Raw genomic sequence first — 21,253 nt, 5'->3', positions numbered from 1 at the left:
GGGTGGCTCAGTGGGTTAAGCCTCTGCCTTCAGCTCAGGTCGTGATCTCAGGGTCCTGGGATCCAGCCCCATGTCGGGCTCTCTGCTCAGCAGGGAGCCTGCTTCCCCTTCTCCCTCTCTCTGCCTGCCTCTCTGCCTGTTTATGATCTCTGTCAAATAAATAAATAAAATCTTTAAAAAAGAGAGAGAGAGATCACAAGTAGGCAGAGAGGCAGACAGAGAGAGGGGGAAGCAGGCTCCCTGCTGAGCAGAGAGCCCGACATGGGGCTGGATCCCAGGACCCTGAGATCACGACCTGAGCTGAAGGCAGAGGCTTAATCCACTGAGCCACCCAGGCACACCTCAGTGCATTGATTTTATATCCTGACACTTTACTGAATTCCTGTATGAGTTCTAGGAGTTTTGGAGTGGAGTCCTTTGGGTTTTCCACCAAAAGTATCCCATCATCTGCAAAGAGTGAGAGTTTAACTTCTTTGTTGACTTGGATGCCTTTAATTTCTTTTTGTTGTCTGATTGCTGAGGCTAGGACTTCTAGAACTATGTTGAATAGCAGTGGTGACAGTGGACATCCCTGCCATGTTCCTGACTTTAGGGGAAAAGTTCTCAGTTTTTCCTCATTGAGAATGATATTCACTGTGGGTTTTTCATAGATGGCTTTTCTGATATTGAGGTATGTATCCTCTATCCCTACACTGTGAAGAGTTTTGATCAAGTTTGAGTTTGATCTTTGATTAAAAAAGGATGATATACTGTGTCAAATGCTTTTTCAGCATCTACTGAGAGTATCATATGGTTCTTGTTCTTTCTTTTATGAATGTATTGTATCATATTTATTGATTTGCAGATGGTGAATCAATCGTGCAGCCCAGGAATAAATCCTACTTGGTCGTGGTCATGGTGAATAACACTTTTAATGTACTATTGGATTCTACTGGCTAGTATTTTGGTGAGAATTTTTGCATCCATGTCCATCCAGGATATTGGTCTGTAATTCTACTTTTTAATGGGGTCTTTGTCTGGTTTGGGGATCAAGGTAATGCTGGCCTCTTAAAATGAGTTTGGCAGTTTTCCTTCCATTTCTGTTTTTTGGAACAGTTTCAGGAGAATAGGTATTAATTCTTCTTTAAATGTTTGGTAGAATTCCCCTGGGAATCTGTCTGGCCCTGGGCTCTTGTTTATTGGGAGATTTTTGATGACTGTATCAATCTCCTTACTGGTTATGGGTCTGTTCAGGTTTTCTATTTCTTCCTGGTTCAGTTTTGGTAGTTTATGTCTCTCTAGGAATGCATCCATTTCTCCCAGATTGTCAAATTTGCTGGTGTATAGTTGCTTATAATATGTTCTTATAATTGTTTGTATTTATTTGGTGTTGGTTGTGATCTCTCCTCTTTCATTCATGAGTTTATTAATTTGGGTCCTTTCTCTTTTCTTTTGGAGAAAAAAGGCCCCTGGCCAGGGGCTTATCAATCTTATTAATTCTTTCAAAGAACCAGCTCCTAATTTCATTGATCTGTTCTACTATTCTTTTGGTTTCTACTTCATTGATTTCTGCTCTAATCTTTATTATTTCTCTTCTCATTCTGGGTATAGGCTTTCTAGGCTGCTCTTTATCCAGCTCCTTTGGGGGTAGGGATAGGTTTTGTACTTGAGAGCTTTCTTGGTCCTTGAGAAAGGTTTGCATTGCTATAGATTTTCCTCTCAGGACCACGTTTGCTGTGTCCCAAAGATTTTGAACAGTTGTGTTTCCATTTTCATTTGTTTCCATGAATTATTTTAATTCTTCTTTAATCTCCTGGTTGGCCCATTCATTCTTTACTAGGATACATTTAGCCTCCATGTATTTGAGTTCTTTCCAACTTTGCTCCTGTGATTGAGTTCTAGTTTCAAAGCATTGTGGTCTGAAAATATGCAGGGAATGATCCCAATCTTTTAGTACCAGTTGAGAGCTGTTTTGTGACCCAGGATGTGATCTATTCTGGAGAATGTCCCATGTGCACTAGAGAAGAATGTGTATTCTGTTGCTTTGGGATGGAATGTTCTAAGTATATCTGTGATGTCCAACTGGTCTAGTGTGTCATTTAAACCCTTCATTTCCTTGTTTATCTTTTGCTTAGATGATCTGTCCATTTCAGTGAGGGGGGTGTTAAATTCCCCTTCTATTATTGTATTATTGTTGATGTGTTTCTTTGATTTTGTTATTAATGGGTTTATATAATTGGATGTTCCCATGTTAGGAGTACAGATATTTAAAATTGTTATATCTTCTTTTTAGACAGACCCTTTAAGTATGATATAGTGTCCTTCTTCATCTCTTATTATAGTCTTTGGCTTAAAATCTAATTTATCTGAAATAAGGATTGTAACCCCAGCTTTCTTTTGATGTCCATTAGTATGATAAATTGTGTCCCTCCCCCTCACTTTAAATCTGGAGATATCTTTGGGTCTAAAATGAGTTTCTCATAGAGAGCATACCGATGGGTTGTTTTTTTTTTAATCCATTCTGGTACCCTGTGTCTTTTGATTGGGGCATTTAGCCCATTTACATTCAGGGTAACTATTTAAAGATATGAATTTAGTGCCATTGTATTGTCTGTAAGGAGACTGTTACTGTATATTGTCTCTGTTCCTTTCTGATCTGTTACTTTTAGGCTCTCTCTTTGCTTAGAGGACCTCTTTCAATATTTCCTATAGGTCTGGTTTGGTGTTTGCAAATTCCTTTAGTTTTTGTTAGTCCTGGAAGCTTTTTATCTCTTCTTCTATTTTCAGTGACAGCCTAGCTAGATAAAGTATTCTTGGCTACACATTTTTCTCATTCAGTGCTCTGAACATGGCATGCCACCAGTCCTTTCTGGCCTGCTAGGTCTCTGTGGATAGGTCTGCTACCAATCTAATATTTCTACCATTGTATGTTATTGACTTCTTATCCCAAGCTGCTTTCAGGATTTTCTCTTTGTCACTGAGACTTGTATGTTTTACTATTAGATGACAGGGTGTGGACCTATTTTTAGTGATTTTGAGGTGGGTTCTCCGTGCCTCCTGGATTTTGATCCTTGTTCCCTTCACCAAATTAAGGATATTCTCTGCTATAATTTGTTCCAATATACCTTCTGCCCCTCTCTCTCTTTCTTCTTCTGGGATACCAATTATTCTAATATTGTTTTGCCTTACAGTATCACTTATCTCTCAAATTCTCCCCTCGTGGTCCAGTAGTTGTTTGTCCCTCTTTTACACAGCTTCTTTATTCTCCATCATTTGGTCTTCTATGTCTCTAATTCTCTCTTCTGCCTCATTTATCCTAGCAGTAAGAGCTTCCATTTTTTACTGTACTCCATTAATAGCTTTTTTAATTTCAACTTGGTTAGATTTACCTCTTTTATTTCTCCAGAAAGGGATTTTATTTCTTCAGAAAGGAATTCTCTAATATCTTCCATGCTTTTTTTGAGCCCAGCTAGCACCTTGATAATTGTCATTCTGAACTTCAGTTCCCACATATTACTAATGTCCATATTGATTAGGTCCCTAACTGTTGGTAGTGCCTCTTGGGTTTTTTTGTTTTTTTTGTTTTGTTTTGTTTGTTCTGTTTTTTGTGGTGAGTTTTCCCCCTTGCCATTTTATCCAGATAAGAATGGGAGAACAAAATACTAAAAGGGAAACAACGACCCCAGAAAAATATACACTAACCAAATCAGAAGAGACCCAAAACCAGGGGGAGAAAAAAGGGGGAAAAAGAAAGAAAAATATATATATGTATTAGACTGGTGAATAGAACAGAGACGCACACTTGATTTTGGTTATATTTTGGTCTGTTAGAAGAAACTGCTTCCCAAAGTTTAAAAGAAATAAAAACATATATATATTACAAAGATAAAGGTAAACACAATGAAGGGATGGAATATGACTGTAAAGATGAAAATTTAAAAGTATTCTAAAAAAGGAATTGATAAGATAAGTTGGTTGAAAAAGAGAAAAAAAAGAGGAAAGAATGTGATCAGGCTGGAGACTAGAACAAAGCCATGCGCTAGATTAAAGGTATATTTTGATCTATTAGAAGAATTGTATCCCAACATTTTAAAGAAAAAAGAAGCCTACATATATACAAAAAATAAGGTTAAGTACAAAGTAGGAAGAGAATATGACTATAAAAATAAAAAATTTAAAAAGATTTTTTAAAATGTACTGATAAGATAATATAGTTTAAAAAGGCTAAAATAGGAAAGAGGAAAAATTAAAAAAATAGAATAAAAAAAATAAAATTAAAAAAAATTTAACTTTGAAAGACTAAAGAATCATGCGGGGAAAGCCATGAATTCTATGTGTTGCCTTCTCTAAGCTGTGGAGTCCTGCAGCTCTCAGTATCAGTGAACTTGGCTGGATATTCTTGCTGATCTCCTGGGGAAGGGGCCTGTTGCCGTGATTCTCAAATGTCTTTGCCCAAGGCAGATTTGTACCACCTTTGCCAGGAGCCAGGCTATGTAATCTGCCTGGTTTTGGTCTTGGAGCTTTTGTTCCCTAAACACTTTCCCCTTTTCGTAGAGTTTTGGAGGACGGGAATGAAAATGGGGGCCTCCCAATCTCCGGCCCCATAGTAGCTGAGAGCTCAGCCCCGCTCTTCAGTGCGCCTTCAGAGAAAAGTTGTCAATCCCTCCCGTCTTCCTTGCCCCCAGCTGTACTCCCTGCTCTTCCAGCCTGTGACCAAGAGTTTCTATCACAGAAGTACAGCCCCATTTGGAGTCTCCAAACCCAGCAGATCCCTGCTGTTCACTCCCACGCCAGGAAGGAGGGGGTCTCCACAGATCTGCCACTTGTGGGGACACTCCTTGAAGAGCAGTGGCCAACTGTGCCTGGGATCATGGTTTAAGGTAAGCCTGAGCTGAGAAACGATTCCTCGGCCCCATCTCTGGAGCTTGCTTCCCTACTCCAATACCTGGGAGCTCTGCCACCCTCAGACACCACTCATCTTTTTGTGACCCTGCGGGTCCTGTGATCACACTGTCCCTGAGAGAGTTCTACCCCCCACTGAACCTCTGGAACCACGTCTCTCAGTGGAGCAGACTTCCAAAATTTCTGATTTTGTGCTCTGCTGCTCTATCACCTGCCAGGAGCCGGCCTCTCCCCCCACAGTCTATCTTCCTGTAGGTTACCTTGGATTTACTTCTCTTCATGTCTCACCTTCCAGAAAGTGGCCGATTTTCTGTTCCTAGAATTGCTGCTCTTCTTCTCGTCTATCTCTTACTGAGTTAGTAGGTTTTCAGAATGGTTTGATAGCTATCCAGCAGAACTCCTGGGACAGGATGATATTTAGATCTCCTACACCCCCGCCATCTTGCTCCTCCCTCCACACTTAGTGTTTTATTCTATCCTCTTCCTTACTTCTCTGAAGGGAAAATAGAGTGGTGGACTGGTGCTTGGTTTCTGAGTTGAGGAATGGGAGACAAGAGATTTGAAAGAGCAGTGTTCATGCTGACATGGTGCTCCATGCCCAGGGAGTGAGGGTTTGAAGCTTGGACTTCAAAGCATTGGTGTTCATGGAGGATGTGGTCCAAGATGCCCGCACACAGAGTCCCTCAGTCCGGCCTTTTGAAGGGCAGCTTGAAGGTGGCTCAAAACCCTAGGGAACTGGAGGAATGATCTGGAAGGGACACCTGAGTGGGCCAGTGTAGACAAACCCAGGGAATTCCAGAGCTAAGGATGAACACGTTTCTGAGGCTGGAGTTGGCTTCTCTGTGAGCAGCATTGAGCTGGGGAGGAAAACAGTCTCTGGGTCTTAGGAGTCACTGTGTCAGCAGGTATGAGCCTGGCAGGGGAGTCAGATTAGAAAGCTGGGAGATTGTGAGGTTACAGTGGGTCCTTCACTCTTGATGCATAGGCCAGCTTGCTCCAGGGACAGGGCTCTGCTCCCCAGCCAGCCTTCCTGCTGCAGATGTGATAGGAAACTTGCTTCCTGTTGGGTTCTCCAGCCCTCGTCTCAGCAGGGGGGTTGGTGAGAAGCAGCCCACAGTCAGCATTCTGGATTCTTGCCCAGTGTGCCCCTTGCTTCCTCAGATGAGGCACCGCAGTTGTCCTCTCCTGGCTTCTGTGAATTCAGCCAGCAAAAGCTCTTCCTCCAGAACCACACTCCTGAGAAATCCTCCACTCTCCTGTGCTGTGTGCAAGAGGCCGGTTTTCATTTGGAACTGAAATCTCAGCTCCTGCCATGAGGTTCCAAGGCCATACAGCACACCAGTCTCCTTGAAGCTCTAGTTCCACATGGGGCCTGATGTGCGAGACTGACACCAATCCTGGGTAGCCCACTCCTGTTCTGCTGCTGCTGCTGCAGGTTCCTTCCTGAAAAGTGTGCAAAAAAGCCTGGTTTGTGATGACATCCTAGGAAAGAGGGACAGGTGCACCATTCTGCCCCAGCACAGGAGGATGCTGGACATCGATCACAGGTGGCTGGTGCAGGGAGGAGAGATGTCTGTTTCCAGGACCTTGGCCAGAGGGAGATTTGGACCTTGGGATACTTCTCTGCTCAGCTTTCTCAGGTGAGCACATCAGACAAGGGGAGGAAGTGTGTGTGCTCACCTGGAAGGTGTCTGGTTTCAGGTTTCATGTGTAAGTGAACTCCTTTTAGGGCTCATTTTCCTGATGGTCTTCAGGGTGCCATAGGGGGACCTACTGACCTGGGCATCCTGGCTCTGCAAGAGCTCTGGTCACCTTTTCCCACAGGGCTCTGGACTAGGAAATCGGAGGGAGTCAGTGGTGAAACCATCTTAGTAGATCTCTGTTTCTCCTTTGCCAAGATGACCTGGTCAATGTGATAACTGATCTGGAAATAGAAAGCAGGAGACAAGGCTAGGGTGCTGAAGGGGAAGGTGGCAGTGGTGCTTGCTATTCACATAGGGGCCAGGTGTGTCTCCACTAGGAAGGTGATGCTTGAGTCAAATCCAAAAAAACATGAGTTATATCAATGAAGAATCTTCTAAAAGGAAGGGAAAGCATATGCAAAGGCCCTGGGGCAGGTGCATACCACATATGTCCAGGTGCAGCAAGCCCTGTGGCCACAGGAGACAGCTTAGGACATGACCTCAGAGAGGTGACAGTAGGGTGACAGAAAGTCATGGCAGGGCTGTGACCCCATGGGACCCTGTTTCACTGGGCCATCCTGGCTACAGGGTTGAGAATAGATGATGCAGGTTGAGGATGGGCAAGGGAGGTCAATGATGAAGCTTTTCCAGGAAGTGAGGCAAGAGATGGGCTCCAGTATGTGACAGACAGGCAGCCTTGGAAGGAGGGATTAGTGCTACACTGGGTACCTATTGAAGGTGGAGCTCACAGGGTTTGCTGATGGGTTCAATATTGGGAATGGGGGAAAGGAGGAATTGAGGTAAGTCCAAGCTCTTATGGGTTGTCACGAGCGAGGCGAAAGAGGAGGTTTCTGGGGGTAACAGGTAGTCTGTGTTCCACCTGTTAAGGAAGATGCCTTTCACAGTGAACCTGCTGTTGTTTGTGTCCAGGAGAACTCGGAACTTCTACCCCTTCAGCAACTTTCAAGTACAAGTCTTCCCTACTTTTCTCAAAGTTCATGGTAAGACACTTGGCTTTTTCGAAAGATGTATGTTCTTACGCAGCTCCAGTAGCAGGAAAAAACCTGAAGAGGATTTCTCTCTCATGAAAAAAGTCAAAAAGTGTGCATCGCGTTCAGGATCTGTTTTGTGGGGAACCACCACAGAGGTGCCATGCACCCCAACCAGCTCCTTCCTGGGCACTGCTCTCCACGTCCAGCCACCAGCACTTTAAATTGTGTCTGTGAGCATCTGCTGTGCTTTATCTCCATTTATTTGGGGCATCCGTGAGGATGTTGTGTCCTGAGGCCTAAGAGGATCAAAGAGAAGGAACTTTTGGTGTCTGAGCACACTCACTCATTTTTCTGTAGAAATGAACAGTAATTCCTTTTTCCACTTATACCACTTCTGCTGTGAAAGGTTTCCTAGGAACACTGAATTTGTACGTAGCAGGGGAGTCTGTACCCCATCCTTCAGGGTTAGCTTTCATCTCTATTTTGCACAGAACATTCCATGACTTGTGGATTTTAACACTCAAACATGGCACCTTTGACTACCTTCACCCATTTCCCCTCACCATCTCTGAATTTGGAACCACCCATCTGTTCTCATTATCTATGTACTCAGTATTTTTTTTCCATGTGGAATGTCCATGAGAGCCTCTGGTGTTTGTCTTTCTGTGTCTGAGTTACTTAGCATAATACTCCCAAGGTCACCATTTCCAAGCCTGGTTATCGTGAATAATGCTGCCATGAACATGAGAGTGCACCTCTCCTTTGGAGGGAGTGTTTCTGTGTTCTCCAAAGAAATACTCAGTAGAGCAGTTACCGGGTCATGTGGTAGTTCTATTAATTTTTCCTGGAATCTCCACATCATTTGTCACAGTGGCTGCACCAATTTCCATTCCTACCAACAGTGCACAGGGTCCCCTTGTATACATACCCTTGATCACACCGGATATCTGTCTCTGGGACGATTGCCGTTCCCACAGTTGTGAGGTGATGGTTGATGGCTCTTTTGACTTCTGTTTCCCTGACTACAATTAGTGATGTTGAACAACTTTCTCTGTGTCAGTTGGCCACCTGTATGCCATCTTTGGAAAGTGTCTATTCACATATTTCTCAGTTTTTATTCAGTTTTTGTTTGGATTTGAAGGAGTGTTTTCTGTATTTTGGATATTAGCCTCTTCTCACACATAGAATATGCAGATATTTTTTCTCCTTGAGGAGGTTGCCTTTAAGGGTTTGATGATTTCTTTTGTCATGCAGAAATTTCAGCTTGATGTCCTTCCACTTGTTTATTTTTGCTTTTGTTGCCTTTGCTTTTGGTGTCTGATGTAAAAGTCTCTTCCCCAAAACCAGTATCAAGAAACTTACTACCTGTGTTTTCTTTTTGGAAGTTTATGAATTCAGTTCTTATGTTCAAGTCATTCATCCACTCATAATTTGTATGTGCAGTGTAAGAAAGTGATCCAGTCCCATTCTTCTGCATTTAGTGTCCAAATTTCCCAGTACCAGTCACTGAAGAGACGTCTTTTCCCATTTTATATTTTCTGCTGTGTCATAAGTTAAGACCATACATGTGGGGGTTGGTCTCTGAGGTTTCTACCTATCTTTCCTTCTTCCTTTTTCTTTCTTTCTTCCTTTCTTTCTCTTCTTTCGTTATCTTCTTTCTTTCATTCCTCCTTCTCTTCCTCCCTCCCTCCCTCCTTTGCTTCCTTGCTTCCTTCCTTCCTTCTTCCTTCTATCTGGTCTTACAGTTTATTTGTTGGGAAAATATTTTTCCTGTCAGAATATATGTGGACTTCATTGGTGATGTCTTCATACTCTTTGGTAGGACTTTTCTCTGAAAACTGTGTTTTAGTAAATGAGTAGCTGGATCTATAGCTTTCAACAGGTTGAACATTTGGGCAGAACTACTTAAGTAGTATCCTATTCTTCCATCAGACACCACATTGTGTCTGATTGTCGTCTTTTGTGATATTCTCAGTTGTGATGATGGATATCTATGTTTCCTTTCCTGTGGTAGGTTTATTAAGGTGAATTTAATTTTTCCTAAAAGTGTGGATTCTAAATCATCCTTATTTTATAATATATATGTATATAAAACAGCATGTTTTAAAAATGCATTTATTGGTAGCAAACATTGGAACAGGACATCAATATTATAAATTCCCATTCAGAGTCAAAAATTCTATCAGAGGGGCGCCTGGGTGGCTCAGTGGGTTAAGCCGCTGCCTTCGGCTCAGGTCATGATCCCAGGTCCTGGGTTCGAGCCCCACATCGGGCTTTCTGCTCAGCAGGGAGCCTGCTTCCTCCTCTCTCTCTGCCTGCCTCTCTGCTTACTTGTGATTTCTCTCTGTCAAATAAATAAATAAAATCTTTAAAAAAAAAAATTCTATCAGAGCTAAGATTAAATATACCTTTAATATACAAATGAATAAACTTTGCCAAAAGTACTATGATTATGTTTCCGAGATTTCTGTTGTGTTCCATTGTCCTGTGTGTCTGTTTTTCTGCCAGTACCATACTGTTTGATGACAGTACTGGCAGAAATCTATAATCTAGCTTGAAATTGGTACTGGCAGAAATTTGTAATCTAGCTTGAAATTGGAGTGTGGTGAATCCAGGTGGCTTAGTCGCTTGTTTGCTTGCATGCTTTCTTCTTTTCTTTTTTTCTTTCTTATTAGTGAGAGTATTTATTTATTTGTTTGTTTTTTAATTTATTTTTACTTATTTTACATTTGTATTCTAAATGTTTTTCTTTCACTTCTTTTTCATTATGATCATATAATATGTTATTTGTTTCAGGGATACAGGTGAGATCCTTCTGTTTTACACACCATACAGTGCTCACCACAGCACATTCCCTCCTCATGACCATCAACCAGCCACCCCATTCCCTCACCCCCCTCCCTTCAGAAACCCTCAGTTTTTTCCTGAGATTATGTGTCTCTTTGCTTTGACTCCCTCTCTGGTTTCATCTTGCTTCCTTTCCTTTTTCCTCTTCCCCTATGATCCTCTGTCTTGTTTCTTAAATTCCACATATCAGGGGTGCCTGGGTTGCTCAGTGGGTTAAGGCCTCTGCCTTCAGCTCAGGTCATGATCCCAGGGTCCTGGGATCAAGCCCCACATCGGGCTCTCTGCTCAACAGGGAGCCTGCTTCCTCCTCTCTCTCTCTCTGCCTTGCCTCTCTGCCTACTCGTGATCTCTGTCTGATAAATAAATAAAATCTTTAAAAAAAAATTCCACATATCAGTGAGATCATAGGATAATTGTCCTCTGATTGACTTATTTCAAATAGCATAACACCCTCTACTTCCATCCATGTCATTGCAAATGGCAAGACTTCATTTTTTTATGGCTGCATAATACTCAATAGTATATGTAACCATATATATCCACTCATCTGTTGATGGACGTCTGGGCTCTTTGCATACTTTGGTTCGTGTGGGCATTGCTGCTATAGCCATTGGGGTGCAGGTGACCCTTCAGATCACTACATTTGTATCTTTGGGGAAAGTACCCAGCAGTGCAATTGCAGGGTTGTAGGGTAACTCTATTTTCACCTTCTTGAGGAACCTCCACACTGTTTTCCAGGGTGGCTTTGTTGGGTCCATGGTCAAAGGAGCGAGACTGATACAAAGCGAAGGTCAAGCAAAGCTTTATTTTGCGCTAAGCATCGAGAATCAAACTGACCGGTCAGGGCCGTCTCTTACAAAGAGGCGACTTCTCCCTGCCTTACCGACTAACTTTTAAAGGTAAGGACCATGTGGTTGGGCCTGGCCATGCACAGGTGGCCAATGAGATTGTAACACACAGAGAAAGCTGCACAGTCATGCTAGGTCACACATGAGTGGCCAATTGAATTACAATACCCTAGTAGATATTTGAACTATCCTATCACCTTGGTCAGAATTGGCACCCAAAAGGCGCCCAAAGGGCAGAGCCCATACTCCTTGGTAGCTAGGGAGACAGTATGCGCCCCCACCAATTGGATACCTCCACCTGGCCTGGCCCACCCTTGTATTTGGGCTTTGTTACCTGGGACTGGTTTCCGGGACTTGTTTTTAAGTAAGTCCCTGGCTGGGAGCTGGGTGGATGATGGGGGGGCAGGGACAGCTTAAGTTTTACTGCTCAAGTTAAACTTTAGACAGCTTAAGTTTTACTTTAAACAACAAAATCACTGTTTAACCAGATGGCATCGCTCTGGCTAAATAGGCGCTTACAGCTTCACCAGCTTGCATTCCCACCAGCTGTATAAAAGGGTTCCCCTTTCTCCACATCCTCACCAACACCTGTCTTTTCCTGACTTGTTCATTTTAGCTATTCTGACTGGTGTAAGGTGGTATCTCATTATGGATTTGATTTGTATTTTCCTAATATTGAGGGATGCTGAGCACTTTTTAAGTGTCTGTTGGTCATTTGGATGTCTTCTTTGGAGAAATGTCTGTTCATGTCTTTGGCCTGTTTCTTGATTGGATTATTTGTTCTGTAGGTGTTGAGTTTGGTAAGTTCTTTCTAGATTTTGGATATGAGCCCTTTATCTGATATGTCATTTGAAAATACCTTCTCTCGTTCTTTTTGTTGTCTTTTGGTTTTGTTGACTGTTTCCTTTGCTGTGTAAAAGCTTGTTATCTTGATGAAATCCCAACAGTTCATTTTTGCTTTTGTTTCCCTCGCCTTTAGAGATGTGTGTAACAAGAAGCTGCTGTGACTGAGGTCAAAGAGGTTGCTGCCTCTGTCCTCCTCAAGGATTTGGATGAATTCCTGTCTCATATTGAGGTCTTTCATCCACTTGAAGTATATTTTTTGTGTGTGATATAAGGAAATGGTCCTCCATTTCATTCATGACTATGGTATGGTTTTCTGAGTACAAATCCTTTGCCTCTTTGATTAGATGGAGTCCTAAGTATCATATGGTTTGGGGTGCGATTATACATGGGATGGACTCCTAATTTCTCTTTCTTCTGTCACATTGTTGCTGCAGACAAGTGCAAGTGATTTCTGTGCATTGATTTTATATCCTGCCACTTTACGGAATTCCTGGATGAGTTCTAGCAATTTGGGGGTGGAGTCTTTTGCGTTTTCCACAGAAAGTATCCTATTGTATGCAAAGGGTGAGAGTTTGACTTCTTTGCTAATTCAGACACCTTTTTTTTCTTTTTGTTGTCTGATGGCTGAGGCTAAGAATTCTAGTACCTTGTTGAACAATGTGATGAGAATAGGCATCCCTGTAGTGTTCCTGACCTGAAGGGAAAAGCTCTCAGTTTTTCCCCATTGGGAATGATATTCGCTGTGGGTTTCCCATAGATGGTCTTTATGATATAGAGGTACCCTCTCTCCCTCCATGGTGAAGAGTTAGGGTCAAGAAGGGATGCATTAATTTGTCGAATGTTTCCTGCATCTATTAAGAGGATTCTATGGTTCTTGTTCTTTCTTCTATCAAGGTAGTGGATTCCATGGATTGATTTGTGGTTGTCAAACCACCCTTGCAGCCCAGGAATAAATTCGATTTGGTTGCGGTGAATCATCCTTTTAATGGGCTGTTGGATCCTATCCTACCTATCCTATTGGCTGGTATGTTGGTGAGAATTTTTGCATACATATTTCAGGGATAGTGGTCTGTAATTCTCCTTTTGGGTGGGGTCTTTGTCTGGTTTTGGGGACCAAGGTAATGCTGGTCTCATCAAAAGGATTTGGAAGTTTTCTTTCCCATTCTATTTTTTGGAAAAGCTTCAGAAGAAGAGATGTATTAAATCTTCTTTAAATGTTTGGTAGAATTCCCCTGATAAGCCATTTGGTGCTGGGCTCTTGTTTTCTGGAGGATTTTTGATGACTGCTTCAATTTTGTTGCTGACTATGAGTCTCTTCAGGTTTCCTTTTCTTCCTGGTTCAGTTTTTTTCATTTCTATGTTTCTGGAAATGCATCCTTTTTTTCAAGACTGCCTGATTGGTTGACATAGAGGTGGCATCCTATGTTCTTATAATTTTTTTGTATTTCCTTGGTGTTGGGTATGATCTCTCCTTCTTGATTCATGATTTTATTTATTTGGGTCCTTTCTGTGTTCTTTTTGAGAAATCTGAGCAAGGGTGTATCAACCTTATTAATTCTTTCAAAGAACCAACTCCTAGTTTCATTGATCTCTTCTACTGTTCTTTTGGTTTCTACTTCATTGATTTCTGCTCTGATCTATTTCTCTTCTCCTTCTGGGTTTAGGCTTTCTATGCTCCTCTTTCTCCAGCTCCTTTAGGTGTAGGGTTAGATTGTGTAATTGAGACCTTTCTTGGTTCTTGAGAAATGCATGTAGTGCTTTATACTTCCCCACCCCAGGACCACCTTTGCTGCATCCCAAAGATATTGAACGGTTGTGTTTTCATTCTCCTGTTTTTCCAAGAATTTTTAAAATTCACCTTGAATTTACTGGTTGACCAATTCATTCTTTAGTAGGATTCTCTAGCCTCCATGTATTTGAGTTCTTTCCACCTTTCCTCTTGTGATTGAGTTTCATTTTCAAAGCATTGTGGTTTGAAAATATGCAGGGAATGATCCCAATCTTTTGGGATGAGAATGAACATGGCAGCATCCCTATCTCTGGCCCCAGAGCTGAGAGCTTGGGACCCCACTACTCAGAGCACCCTCACAGAAAAGCAGTCAATTCTTCATGTCTCCCTGGTCTCTGTCTGCACTTTGTGTTCACCAGTCTTGTGACAGAGAATTTCTGTCTCTGGCACACAAACCAGTTTGGAGTCTCCAAACCCAGCAGACTACTGCAGCATGCTTAGACACCACTCCTCCTGGGGGAGGAAGGGGGCTCTCCCCAGTTGTGCCGCTTCTTGGGCCCCTTCCCAAAGAGCAGTATCCAAACTGTGCTGTGGATCACAGCTTATGGCAACCCCCAGCTTAGAGCCCACTCCTGGGCTCACTCTTAGCAGCTGGCTTCCCTGCTCCAATACCTGGGAGCTCTGCTGCACTCAATAGCTACTGGTCTTCCTGGGACCCTGATGATTCTGAGACCGCCTTGTCCCTTTGAGGGTTCCACCCCCTGCCCAGCCGCCAGAGCTACATCCCTAACCAGAGTAGACTTCCAAAAGTTCTGATTTTGTGCTCTGCTGCCCCTAGCATTTGGCAGTAGCCAGCTGACATAGGCTCCCTCTCCCCAGGGTTTATTCCCACCTATCAGTTTAGACTCACTTTACTCTATGTCCTACCTCGTGGAAAGTGGTCGCTTTTCTGTTTGTAGAGTTGCTGCTATTCTTTTCTTGGATCTCTGCTTGAATTTGCAGGTGTTCAGAATTGTTTGATACTCTCTAGCTGAATTCCTTGTGCCAGATGAAATGAAGGTGTCCTACACCTCTGCCATCTTGGACTCTCTCTCTCTTCTTCATTCTCCAGATTGCTTTGGGTTGGTGGACATGTTAACATTATTAGCTCTTCCAGTTAATGAGCATGGCGTATGCTTACATTTATTTGTGTCATCTTCCAAATCTTTGGCCCATACATTCACCCACCAACACACACATATTTTTCCTTCCTTTTCCACCACGTGTTCAGTATAGCAGGACTTCTTCATTCTTGGTTACTTTTATTCCTAGATTTTTTTTTTTCTTGATGCAAGTGTCAATGGCATTGCTTTCTTAATCTCTTTGTGAAAGTTGGTCATCAGTACATAGAAATACAAGTTGGGGCACTTGGGTGGCTCAGTTGGTTAAGTGTCTGCCTTCAGGCCAGGTCATGATCCTGGGGTTCTGGGAATGAGTCTGGCATTGGGCTCCCTACTCAGCAGGGCGTCTTTCCCTGACTCTCTACTGCTCCCCCTGCTTATGCCCTCTCTCTCTCTGTCTCTCTGTGCGTCAAATACATACATTCTTTTTAAAAAAAAGAAAGAAAGAAAGAAAGGAATGCAACATGTCTCTATATATTGACTTTGTATCCTGCAGCTTTACTGAATTTATTTATTCTAACTTATTCAAATTTGTTTATTTGTTAATAAAACAATTTTTTTTGTGGACTCCTCAGGGATTTCTACATATAGTATCATGTCATCTGCAAATAGTGACCATTTACTTTTCCTATTTAGATTTTCTATCTTTGTTCTGTTTTGATTGGTTGTTTTGTTTTGTTTTGTTTTGTTTTTGTCTAAATGGTTTGGCGAAGGCTTTCAATACGATGAAGAATGTAAGTGGTAAGAGTGGGCATCTTTATCTTGTTCTTGCTCGTAGTGGGAAAGTTTTCAGCATTTCACCTTTGAGTATATGGTCAGCTGTGGGCTTTTCATATAGGGCCTCTGTTTGGTTGAGGTATGTCCCCTCAGTACCCAGATGGTTTAGAGTCTTTATCATAAATGTATATCAAATCTTGTCAAGTGTTCTTTTTTCATCTATTATAACAATCCTAGGATTTTTATCTTCTATTTTGTTAAGGTGGTGCTTGCTATTGGTGGATGTGCAGATGTGGAATCATCCTTGCACCCCTGGAATAAATCCCAGTGGATCACATTGTGTGATCCTCCTGATGAATTGTTGAATTGATGTTGCCAATAATTTGTTGACGATTTTGCATCTCTGTTCATGAGGGATATTGATCTTTCCTTTTCTTGTGGCATCCATGTCTTGTTTTGGTAGCAGGGTACTGCTGCCTTCATGAAATGAGTTTGGACCTATGCCCTTCTCTCCTTTTTTAAAAACAGTTTGGGAAGGGTTGGTATTAATTCTTCTTCTACCATCTGGTTACAATTCCTCAGTGAAACTGTCTGGTCTTGGGCATTTGTTTCCTGGGAGGATTTGACTATCAAATCAATCTTTTTACTAGTGATCAGTCTGTTCAGATTTTTTTTTCCCCTTTCTAGGTTCATTCTAGGCTGTTGTTAGGAACTTAACATTTCTTCTAGGTTGTCCAAGGTGTTAGCCTCCACTTGCTCATAGTACTCTGTAACGATCCTTTGTATTTTTGTGATATTCCTTGTAATAGCTCAGGTTTCTTTCTCTTAAGTTTTTCATATTTTTAATTTAAATTCAGTTAGTCAAGGTACAATTTTTGATGTAATGGTCAATGATTCATTAGTTGCACGTAACACCCAGAGCTCATCACTACATGTCCCCTCCTTAATACCCATCACCCAACTACCCCGCCCCCCAACCTACCTCTTCTCCAGTTTGTTTCCTATGATTAAGAGTCTCTCGTGGTTTGTCTCCCTATCTGATTTCTTCCCATTCAGTTTTCCCTCCCTTCCCCTGTGGTCCTCCATACTATTCTTTGTGTTCTACATATGAGTGACTCCATATGATTATTGTCATTCTCTGCTTGACTGATTTCATTTAGCATAACCCCCTCCAGTTCCATCCATGTCGATGCAAATGGTAGGCATTCATCCCTTCTGATGGCTGAATATTATTCTATGGTACGTGTGTACTACATCTTCTTTATCCATTCATCTGTTGAAGGACATCTCAGCTCCTTCCATAGTTTGACTCTTGTGGACATTGCTGCTATGAACATTGGAGAGTATGTGCCCCTTCGTTTCACTGCATCTGTATCTTTGAGGTAAATATTCAGGAGTGCAATTGCTGGGTTGTACGGCAGCTCTACTTTTAACTTTTTGAGGAAACTCCATGCTGTTTTCCAGAGTGACAGCACCAGCTTGCATTCCACCAACAGTGTAAGAGGGTTCCCCTTTCTCCACATCCTTGACAACCATTGTTGTTTCCTGTCCTGTTAATTTTAGCCATTTTAACTGCTGGAAGGTGGTAGCTCATTGTGGTTTTGAATTCCCTGATGACAATTGACTGGAGCATTTATTCATGGACTGTTGGCCATTTGTCTGTCTTCCTTGGAGACGTGTCTCTTCCTGTCTTCTGCCCATTTCTTGAGTGGTTTCATTGTTTTGTGGGTGTTGGTTTGAGCAGTTCTTTGTAGATCTTTGATACTAGACCTTTATCCGTCATGCCACTTGCAAATATCTTCTCCCATTCTGTAGGTTGCCTTTTCGTTTTGTTAATTATTTCCTTTGCTGTGCAGAAGCTTTTTGAAGCTCCTTGATGAAGTCCTAACAGTTCATTTTTGCTTTTGTTTCCCTGGCCTTTAGAGACATGTCTTGTAAGAAGTTGCAGTGCCCAAGGTTGAAGAGGTTGTTGTCTGTGTTCTCCTCTAGGATTTTCATGTGAGACAGGAATCAATTATTTTTCTTTCCTCATTGTATTTGAGCCCTCTCATTTTCTAGCTAAAAGTTTGTCAGTTTGGTTTATCTTTCCAAAAAAGGCAGCTCATATTTTCACTGATCTTTTATCTTTTTAGTCTCCATTGGATTTATTTCCACTCTCCTTTTGTTATTTCCTTCTATCTACTGATTTGAGACTTTGCTTGTTTTGTTTTGTTTTTCCACTTTTTTCTTGTGTATATTAGGTTGGTTATTGGAGAGCTTTCAGATGGATTGATGAGGACCTGAATTTCTATGAATGTCCCCCTAAGAGCTACTTTGGTTGCATCCCATAACTTTTCATAGGTTCTCTTTTTCATTTGTCTCAAGGTACTTATAAATAGCCAAGGTCCCGAGTGACCAACTGGGTATTGGTGGTGGGTGGTGATGCAGGGCCTGTGGTCTGTCTCATCAAAACTTGTGGAATTCCTGTCTGTTGAATTGTGTGGAGATAGGTACACAGCAGTTTCTGGTGATGCACGAGAGTCACACTAGACCACCACCAGAGGGGCAGTGTGTGGTGGGAGCCAGTGCTCTGTTTCCATGAAAACCGATCAGGATGTGATTTCTCTCTCTGTCAAATAAATATATAAAATCTTAAAAAAAAAAAAAAAAGAAAGAAAGAAAACCGATCAGGATCTGGTGACTGTGATTCCTAGCAGAAGCATGGGGATAGGAGGGTGGTGGTGGTGCACACTTCCTAGGGTTGTGGTCAGCACTAAACTGGAGTCCACTGAAGTGAACCATGCCTGGCACAGAAGGCGCCCAGTCACTGTAGCTGTGGACACTGTGCCTGTGGCTACTTTCATGCCAGGGGCTCCCATGCTGCTGCCTCCTAGTTTTCATCATCTTCATGGTCATGAGCCTCTGCTCTTGCCCCATAGCCTGCCGGGGTACTGCCCTCCCTCCATCTGGCCCTCATCCTTTGCCTTGTACAAGCTGATGCCAAGGTAGCTGTCTCAAGAGGCAGCTCTGTCAGTCCCCTGAAGCACTTCCATCAATCCCCTGAGAGGTGAGGATGATTCCCTGCCCTGGAAGGAGGCTGCTGGTCCCCGATCAGGAGACCCACATCTTCCTTTTCAGCCTGGCCTGCCCTCCCTCCCCTCACTCCTCCTCAGGGAAGCTGTCATACTTCCTCAGGTGACAGCTGTAACCTTAAAAACCAATATTGTTTTGTGTTTCTCCATTCCTTAGTTCATCCATGGAATGTCTTTCAAATCTCTCAGTGGGTTTTCAGCAGTCCTGCAGGGATGTCTGCTCAAAGATGGGATGACCTTGGAGGGCCAGCCTTCCCTGCCACTGCCCTCTGCATGTCCCTCAGCCCTGGAGGCAGCTGCCCCACTGAGTGCTGGGGACATGAGCCAGCCCATCCTGAGCCCAGGCTGTGTCAGCAGTGTAGACTGATGTGTGCCAGGAGCAGTGGGCAGGTGGCATGGGCCAGGGCAGGCAGTATCTCTTTCTGATTCCTTCCCCCCCTCACCCCCAGAAGTAGCTCAGAGCAGCCTCCACACCCCACATCACGAGATCCCTTGACCTGCACTTCCAGCATTCAGCTGGGGAGCTTGGTGGCTTCCTCTTGCTTCTGTGTCCCATACCCACATACATGGCAGTTCCTGGATCAGGGGAGGGATCATACCGTTGTCTATACTTGACCCTCTTCCTATCCCACACTGAGCCCACCCACCTTTGTGTCTTCCATGGATGCACTTGGAAGCAAGCTTGTCCACAGGAAATCTAGTAGCCAAATGGATCCAAGTCATGACCACTGAATTAGTGATCCAGGATAGAGAACAAACCAGCTTTGAAACCTGTCCCACACTCTGTGACCATCTTGTACTAAAACAGAAACAGCAATAGCTTTCTGGATTATAACATGGCATCTTTCTCTGCTTACACTCTCTTGAATGCATAGGTGCTAATCCTGGATAAAAAGGGACCATGGCTCCTGTGGGCTAGGATTAACAGGTAAAATATAAGAATTTACTGAAAGTTGAATTGGAGGCATAGAAGGAATAAATAGTGATGAGAAAGTACTCCGAAGTAGGACATATGAACATTGTGTATCAAAGCTTTTTCAAATAGGTTACTGAAAGAAAAATCTTTTTTATTGTTTATTTTAATACCAGCCAAGTTAACATACAATGTTATATTAGTTTCAGGTGTACAATAGCATGAGTCAGTAATTCTATATAATACTCACTGCTCATCAAGAAAAGTGTACTCGGGGCGCCTGGGTGGCTCAGTGGGTTAAAGCCTCTGCCTTCTGCTCAGGTCATGATCCCAGGGTTCTGGGATCAAGCCCCGCATCGGGCTCTCTGCTCAGCCTGCTTTCCCCTCTCTCTCTGCCTGCCTCTCTGCCTATTTGTGATCTCTGTCTGTCAAATAAATAAATATTTAAAAAAAGAAGAAGAAGAAGAAGAAAAGAAAAGTGTACTCTTAATCCCCTTCATCGATTTCACTCAACCCTCCATTCACCCCCCGCTTTGGTAACTATCAGTTTGTTCTCTGCTGTTAAGAATCTGTATTTTGGACAAACTGAGGATTGATGGGGGGAGGAGGGTTGGGAGAGGGGGGGTGGGATTATGGACATTGGGGAGGGTATGTGCTATGGTGAGTGCTGTGAAGTGTGTAAACCTGGAGATTCACAGACCTGTACCCCTGGGGATAAAAATATATTATATGTTTATAAAAAATAAAATTTAAAAAAAAAAGAATCTGTATTTTGGTTTGTCTCTTTTTTCTCCTTTATTTATGTATGTTTGTTTCTTCAATTCTACACAAGAGTGACATCATATGGTATTGTCTTTCTCTGACTGACTGATTTCACTTAGGATAATCCTCTCTAGATCCATCCATGTGGCTGCAAATGGCAAGATTTCATTCTTTTTATGGCTGAGTAAATTTCCACTGTGTGTGTGTGTGTGTGTGTATGTGTGTGTCCATATCTCTCAGCTCATTCAGCACTTTATCAATGGACACTTGGGTTGCTTCCATACTGTGACCTTGTAAATAATGCTGCAAGAAATGTAGGGGTGCATGCATCCTTTTGTGTTATTGTTTTTGTATGCTTTGGGTAAATACCCAGTAGTGTGGTTGCTGGATCCTAGGGTAGCTCTACTTGTAACGTCTGGAGGACTGATTTCCAGAGTGGCTGCAGCAGGTTGCTGTTCCACCAACAGTGCAGAAGGGTCCCTTTTTCCACACCCTCCCAGCACCTGCTGTTCCTTGTGCTATTGATGGGAGCCATTCTGGCAGTATGTGCTAATATCTCATTATACTTCCGATTTGCATTTTCCTGAGCTTGGGTGATGGTAAACATCTTTTCATGGGACTGTTGGCCATCTGTATTTCTTCTTTGGAGAAATGTCTGTTCATGTCTTTGGACTATTTTTTAACTGGATTGTTTTTTGGTATTGAGTTGTATCCACTCCACATATTTTGGACACTACCTCTTTACTGCATAGGATATTTGCAAATACCTTCTCCCTTTTAATAGGTTGTCTTCTTATTATAACTT

This window comes from Lutra lutra, chromosome 6, assembly GCF_902655055.1.
Source record: "Lutra lutra chromosome 6, mLutLut1.2, whole genome shotgun sequence".
In the NCBI taxonomy this organism is placed as follows: Eukaryota; Metazoa; Chordata; class Mammalia; order Carnivora; family Mustelidae; genus Lutra; species Lutra lutra.
The sequence above is the reverse complement of the archived record's forward strand: the minus strand, read 5'-3'. Positions refer to the sequence as shown.